This window comes from Ursus americanus, chromosome 25 (genome assembly GCF_024610735.1).
Source record: "Ursus americanus isolate L20-20 chromosome 25, mUrsAme1.1.p, whole genome shotgun sequence".
Taxonomy (NCBI): Eukaryota; Metazoa; Chordata; class Mammalia; order Carnivora; family Ursidae; genus Ursus; species Ursus americanus.
The window spans coordinates 4031456-4039229 of record NC_142151.1 but is presented as its reverse complement, the minus strand read 5'-3'; the positions used below and the strand labels follow the sequence as shown (position 1 = coordinate 4039229).

Here is a 7774-nt window from a genome sequence, read left to right as displayed (position 1 = left end):
GAGAGGGAGAGAGAGAGCGAGTGGGTAAGAGCAGGGGAAGGGAGAAGCAGACTCCCCGCTGAGCAGGGAGCTGGACATAGGGCTTGATTCCAGGATGCTGGGACCATGACCTAAGGGGACCAGGACCTTGGGTTTGTGACCTGAGCAGAAGGCAGACGCTTAACTGACTGAGCCACCCAGGTGCACCCTGGCTTTTTATTTTTTTTTTTTGGTAATTGAAGTATTGTTGACAACCAATGTTACATTAGTTTAAAATTATGGAATGTTTCATTAATTTGTGTGTCATCCTTGCACAGGAGCTATGTTAATCTTCTATCATTCCAATTTTAGTATATGTGCTGCCCAAGGGTGCACTCAGCTGGCTTTAATAAAAAAATTACTAGAGGTAAGTTAAAAAAAAAAATCTGGGGCAGAGTAGGAAATAAGAAAATCAACCAGTGGAAGGGCAAAAAAAAAAAAAAAAACAAAAAACAACCCCCAAACACACGCAAAAAACAAAATACCAAAATTCTGAGTCTGTGATACTGATAGTATCCTGAAATTGATAGTATGACTTAGTGCTTAACACAGTAACTCTCCAGATCCACACATTTTAGTGACATATCGGATCTCAAACATCGAGTTCACACCCCATTTTACAGTTAAGAAAAGTAGAACCGAGAAATAAAGTGATTTCCCCAAGGTCATTCAAGTAGAGTGTGGCAAAATGGAAACTAGGATATGACTCCCACTTTTTTTTTTTTTTTTTACCTTCCCACACTGCTGGGGAGTAACAGGATGAGCAGATCAGCAGTTACATGAGAAAGATCTTGAAAAACAGTCGAAGAAGGATGGCTTTTTTTGGGGTAAAAAGCCAGATGTCCAAAAAAAAAAAAAAAAAAAGAAGTATTTTAGGATGCTTATTTGGCAGCTATACAATCTTCCTCGGCAGCGCAGTCTAACCATTGGTAGGCATATGTTGAATGTACTGAAGGGGGCGACTGTACAGCAGGACCGGGAACTGCAATAATCCAAGTGCGTGGTGATCTGGGAGGGAACAGTCTGGGCAGGATGTAACAGTAGAATTTGGTGAATGAATGGATGTGAATACTGAGCAGAGACGGAAAATGTTGGTGGGATTATGAAGGAGTGTTAATTGGCTAACTGTGGCGGAGAATAATTAGGGGTAAAAGAATGCCTCAACCCCTTTTAAGGGCATTTTAAATTATTTGATTCAACCGAAAAGGCTGGGGCAAATATAATTCACATCGCTCCTACTTTCTTGGTTAGGGATAGTTTACCTACATTCGTAAATTAATGGATGCAGCTGCCCTCTTTGCGTGACTCCGACGAAAGAAAACCGACTGCAATTCAGTACAAGAAAATTCGGTTTCCTGAAATACGGTACCATTTGCCTAGTAGACAAGCCCGGCTGTTGTGAGGACCAAATAAGACAACGTAGCGCCCGCCGTATTTGGCACACCGCAGGAGCTGAATATGCACCTTAAATTCCGCCCACGCTCTCCTCTCTCGCAGTGCTCCTACAGAAAAACCACGTACACTGGCGTGGGTCTTCTGCGATGCCTTAGTTCTTTCCCTAAGGTCGAGCGGACAGCCCCGCGGCCACATTCGGAAAAGCTAAGGGTGGGGGAAAAAATCCAATTTCCCTCGGACAAAGGGTTCCTACTGCGGCCGTGGGAGTGCAGCCCGGAATGTATGACAACCCTATACCTACTCTCTACAGCGGTGGCGGTCCTGGGGCTTGTGTAACGGGCCCCGCCAAGGAGGGGGTGGGGCGACTCTAAGGTTTGGAAAAGCGACGATTCCGCTCTTCGGGCCTGGCCCGTCCACTTCCTACGGCAAGCAGAAGGAGACAAACGCCGCCTTGCCTCCCTCCCACCTACTGCCTTTTCCCGGAGCAGGCTCCGGCTCTCCCTTCCCGTGGCCGCAGGGGCCAGACGTGGGGGGTGTGGACGCCCCGCGCCCGTTGCTCTGCTTGGGCGCGCAGTCGCCGCCGGAACCTTGAGTCACCCTTCTCCTAGCCCCAGACCTGCCTTCCTCTGGTAGGCGCCGGAGGCCTGCGGGATGCCAAGTCGCACTCCCACGAGGGTGCGGGAAGGCTAGGTGGCCCGGTTGGGAGGAGGCGGAGCTCGCGGTGTTTCGCGGCCCGGGGCGGGGCTAGGTGTCTCGCGCAGGGGGCGGGGCGCAGTGACGTCGACGGGCGCTGGGGCCGTACTGTGGCTGTGGTGGCGGCGGTAGTGGCGGCGGCGGCGGCGGCGGCGGTGGTGGCGGCGCCTGGGCGGCAGCGGCAGCAACAGCAGCAGCCCTGAGGAGGGTGAGACGGCCGCCGTGGCGGCAGCTCGGAAGTCGGGCGGGACCGAGAGCTTCCCGCCTGCCGCTGGCGCAGAGGCTTTTTTTGCCTTTTCTTAGCCTGCTTCTTCCTCACGGCCCTGGCTAGGGTTGGGCAGCGCGCCCCCGGGGAGGGGCGGAGCTGTAGGTGAGGCTTCAGGACCCCCTCCCCCTCCTCTCCCTACCGGGGCGGGGGATGGGAAAGTCCAGGGAGGGGCGGACCCCACCCCACCCCACCCCAGCCCCCCGGGGGCTCCACCCCACCGAGCTCTAGGATTGGGCGGGAGCTGAGGCAATAAATGTGGGGAGCCCGAGGTGGGAGATGGGAGATAGGGGTTCTGGGCGCTTCGAGAGCGGAGGGTTTGAGGCATGATGTTGCGGGCGAGGTAGTGGCGAGATGGAGAAATTGGGGAACCATGAGGAGGTTGGGGTGCGGTCAGGGTGGATCTGTGTGTTTAGGCGACTATAAAATGCTGAAAGAGATGAGGATTTTTTTTCTTCTGTGAAATAGTAAGATAAGAGATGAAGGGTTGTATTTCAAAAGGAAGATGAGCTGTGGATGTTGCCTTTGAGGCAGTTGGAGAAGCTATTGCACTAGGTCTCACATTTCTACTTTAGGGTTTGGTTATTATTATTTTTCCTCCTGGCGGTGTGAGTCGGGAGGGAAGAGAATCCGTCTGCTTTTGGCGCAGGTGGGTACATTGTGAGGGTGGCTGGGTTTAAAGTTTTACACCCTCAAGAAGAGTGAGATCTTGGATTAAGACAACTTCATTCTGGCAGCAGCATAAGGGAATAGGTCCCATTACACCTAGTTCCTTAAAGGTGTTATCTTGCAGTCTTTTTCTGTGCCTAAAAGATCTCTTTATATCATCTCACAAGCTTTATCCTGTTCCCTTAAGAGAAGGCCTGAAAATCAGGTGGTTGCTTTGGAAGACACGTTTCTGAGTAATAGTTGCATGTGGTTGTGGTCGACTGCTTTGGATGGGTAATTTGAACAGTTCTGTTGGAGCTCATTATATGAAAAATGCCTAACTGTTTTAAAGCACGGTGGTCTTTTACAGCTCATTTTTCAACAGACCTTGACATTTAGACATTTTGTGTTCAAAAAAGGTATTGGGAATTATTTTTATTTCTCAATTGCCAATGTTATTAGACACTTTAAAAATGAAGTGAAATAATTTTTTTTTTCCGGTAGGTACCTCAATTTCTGAGAAATGTTCTTGGAGTCAGGTGCTTTTAAAATGCTCTTTAATAACATTTTGGGGGCACGTATCTCACTTCATAGGGAGATACATGTTACTAAGAGTAAACAATGTTCAGTGTTGTTCACATCAGTGTTTCACAACTTTATACATTAAATCAGAATCTTTTATGGATTCCTACTCCCTGTTAGATGACAGTATTCACTGACCTTATCTATCAGTGTCACTTAAGCTGTTTCTTGCTCAGAAAACAGGTCTTGTGATGGACATGTATTATGTAATGGATGGAAGTAGGCATGACTCTCAATAATTCATTTGTGGAGGAAGAGAAACCGTCATGAAATGGAATTTAAGCAGTGACTTTCCCAAGGCTTACTCAATTTATTTGGGAACATAGCCAGGGAAGTGCTTTCCTGCAACCCAAGAGAGAAATATACAGATGTGAGTGTCAGTAGTTGCAGATCATCGCCTTTTTTAAACATGCCTAATTAATGGGCAGACTATTCTAGAAAATACTTCTGCTTGAAGAGACTTACTGGCAACAGATGATACAGTAGCTATTAAGTGAGAAAGGGTGTGTCCAATTTGTGATTCTAAAAGATTCAATTAAATGTATTCAAACAGATCAGATTAGAAGTTGGCAAATGAATACTTTTGATTTTAGATTAGTTAGTTAGAAGGAAAAATTAAAATTCACATCTAGTTTTTTTTTTTTGAGATTTTATTTATGTATTTGACAGAGACAGGCAGCGAGAGAGGGAACACAAGCAGGAGGAGTGGGAGAGGAAGAAGCAGGCTCCCAGCAGAGGAGCCTGATGTGGGGCTCGATCCCAGAATGCCAGGATCACGCCCTGAGCCGAAGGCAGACGCTTAACGACTGAGCCACCCAGGCGCCCCCACATCTAGTTTTGGCTTTCAAATTATAGTTTGATTTAATTGGGCACGAATGAGGACAAATGTGAACTAAGATATCAGGTGAAACTTTGTATGTATATTGCTAAAATTACATTTGCATGGCTGACAGTGGGGTGTGATTCTTTGTGGGAATGAAATCATGGGATTTGGGGGAAAGTGTAAGGTAGAAGTGGTCTGTTTCTCTTTAAAATTTGTTATGCCTGAAAAAAATACATTTTATTTTTCAAGAAATATCACTTGCTAGTCATTACTGTGATGTTCTTGTTGAATTTACTGAGACTCCCTCCCCCCCATTACTAAAGTCAGGTAAGTGTGTCAGTCTGTTAATTCAACATTAGTACTAGAAGTAAGATAAAAGTGAAGGTTCTTATAGCAACAACTGCTCTTCTTCTGCTCTAAGTTTGTGCTTTTAGAAGTAGTGGAAGAGCTGTTAAATGTGCAGTATACACATTCCATATCAGAACATCAGTGGAATACGACCAGGGAATGAAGTATATTGGTTAACTAAATAATGATCACTACATTCATTATCAATTTTCAGACAAATGTAATGAAGTAAATTAGTGTACAGGTTATATAGAATATAATTTATTTCTATAGTTCTTCAACATCTGAGCCTTGGAGCACTGATTCATTCAGTGGTTATTTATTGAGTATGGTTCTGGGTACTTTTTTTTTTTTTTTTTTAGCCATTGGGGATACAGTAGTGAACAAACTGACAAAAATCCCTGCCTTCATGGAACTTACCTTCCAGAGACTTTTTTGGGGAGATGAAGAGAAACCTGGCAAAGGAGATTGATAAAAGGTCATTGGGTTAGGAAAACCAGGAGAGTGTGATGTACTAGCAGTGAAGGAAAGGACGTTTTCAAGGAGGGAATGATCAAATGTGTCATTGTTTAAAGATGTGTCAGAGTGTTGGGTAAGGGAGAATTTTGCAGGATTATAATGTCTAATAGCAGAAATATGAGTAAATGCTTTTTAGTATGAGATGAAATAGATGTAAGAATTCGTCACTTTTTCACTTCCCTGAATTGATTTTTTAAAAACATATATTTCAGTTTTTATTCTTTTCAGAACAAAATAGGCAGTCTGTGAGTGTATACTTATACTAAGGACAGACAAGACATTTTTCTTATTAATTTTGTTATTTTTAAATATATTAATAACTATTATGCTCATTTAAAAAATAGGTAATATATGTACCAAATCAGAAGGTATGCAGGAGTACATAGGGAAAAGTCTCCTATCCCATCACTTTGTTCCTGAAGGCAGTCACTGTTTCCAAGTTCTTGTTTTCCTTAGCCAGTGAAATTTGTGCAATAATACAGTTTAGCTATTTTATTTATTTACTTATTTTTTAAGAGATTTTATTTATTTGTCAGAGAGAGAGAGTGAGCGCGTGCACAAGTAGGGGAGAGGGCCAGAGGGAGAAGCAGGCTCCCCACGGAGAAAGGAGCCTGACTCGGGACTTGATCCCAGGAGCCTGGGATCACAACCCGAGCTGGGCCAGACGCTTAACCGATGAGACACCCAGGCGTTCCTGGTTTAGCTATTTTAAAATTGCATAAATATAACAGATATTTTGTCTTCTACGTTTTTTTTTTTCTTTTTTTGCAGGCTTAGTATTTGTTTTCATAATTTAAGTCTAGCTACATGCAGGCCTTTTGTTTTTATTTTATAATAGCTTTATTGAGAAATAATTCATACAATTCACTCATTTAAAGTGTATAGTTCAGTTTTTTTGGTGTGTGTAACTATCACCACAATCAATTTTAGAACATTTTCTTCACTCTCAAGAGAAGTCCTAAACCCATTAGCGGTTACTTTCCTGACCTTTAAATTTTAAGTTTTCTTTTGTATATTATATGGGAAAAAATGTTTGTGAAATGCTTATCAACTAAATGGTAATTAAGCCATTTAGTGTGTACTTTTGAATAGAAGAAGATTGAATAGAAGCATAGGTTTGTGTAAAAGTCAACTTAGATAACATTTTGTTTGGTTGAGTACATGCTTGTGAAATGATTTGATTACTAAGTGTCTTCATTATTCATTCCTTTATCACATATTTATTGAGTACCTTTTGTGATCTAAGTCCTGGGCTAGGCCAGATGGACTCCATGGTGAATAATGGACAGGGTCCCTTTTTCTTAAGGAGTTTTATTCTAATGAGAGAAGAGGAAAAATTAATAGGAGTTTGTGGGCTGCTGTACTTCAGTAGGGTTCTGTATCAGCACATAGGATGGATTCCTAAACTGGACTGTTGGAAGATCTGAGATGAGATCTTAAAGATAAGTGGGATTTGGCTAAATGAAAAGGATGCAAGTAGAGGGAACAGGATTTGCAGAGCCCAAGGTCCAGAAAGCTGTAGGTCAAATTGAGTGATCTGAAAATAGTTTGGTCTGCTGGAATGTTGAGTGTTAGTGTGAGGTGTTGGTATCACCCCTCTTTTATGTTAAATAGTGTGTCGTCTTAAAAAGGCAAATCATTATATTGTTTATTTGCTTAAACTCTATATATTGCTGTCACTTTGTAGCTGTATAACTTTGGGTGAATTACTTTACTGTCTAAAACTTAGTTAATTTTATCATCCATAAAATGGAAAAAATGGTCCTACTTCATGTGATTGTTGTGAAGAATAAATGAAATGATACTCACAAAGCTTTTAATAAAGTGCTTGGAATATAGTAAGTACCCAGTAAAAATCAACACCCTGATGGTGATGATGGGGTGTGGTGATGGTGGTAATGATGCCTGATGTGTGGAATTCCTTTAGGATATTGTGGAAACCCAGGGAGTTCTCAGGAGAATGGAAGATGATACTTGTCTTTTTGACATTTTTTCAGGGAGGAATGAAGTGAATGCTAAAAACTTTAGGCTGGCACTGTCCAGTAGAACTTTCTGTGATGTTAGAGATGTTTTATATACTATTCGATACAGTAGCTACTAGTCTCATGTGCCTACTGAACACTTCAAATGTGGCTAGTATAATTGTTGAGAAATAATTAAAATTGTTAATTTTGTTAAAATTAATTGAAATAGCCACTGTAACTAGTGATTAGTGTTTGGGGAGCACAGCAATATGTTTATAGATTGATGAATCTGATACTGAACTCTGGCAGTATTTTGGCATACATTATTTAAAAGATAGTTTTAGGCGGTGCCTGGGGGGCTCAGTTGGTTAAGCATCCGACTCATGATTTCAGCTCAGGTCATGATCTTGGGGTCATGGGATGGAGCCCTGTGTAGGGCTCTGAGCTGAGCTCAGAGTCTGCTTGAGATTCCCCCCGACCCCTGTGCTCTCTCTCTCGAAGAAATAAAATCTTTTTTTT

The 7774-nt window shown here is 42.8% G+C and overlaps 1 protein-coding gene and 1 non-coding gene across 9 annotated transcripts in view; one reads left to right on the top strand and one right to left on the bottom strand.

Moving 5' to 3' along the window:
* Window positions 1-251: 251 nt before the first annotated feature.
* Window positions 252-354, bottom strand: LOC123778297 (U6 spliceosomal RNA). The gene has a single exon (XR_006775893.1). It is a non-coding gene; the product is annotated as a U6 spliceosomal RNA (small nuclear RNA).
* A 1568-nt stretch (window positions 355-1922) lies between these two features.
* Window positions 1923-7774, top strand: part of ERC1 (ELKS/RAB6-interacting/CAST family member 1) — a 554385-nt gene continuing 548533 nt past the window's right edge. For 2 of the 8 annotated variants that reach the window (XM_045774774.2, XM_045774757.2), the window contains exon 1: window positions 2261-2476. The gene's annotated coding sequence lies outside the window, so the exon portion shown is untranslated. Of the gene's footprint in view, window positions 2043-2204; window positions 2477-7774 lie in introns of those variants that run through there. The other 6 variants (XM_045774764.2, XM_087855514.1, XM_087855512.1 and 3 more) reach the window with 5 other exon arrangements.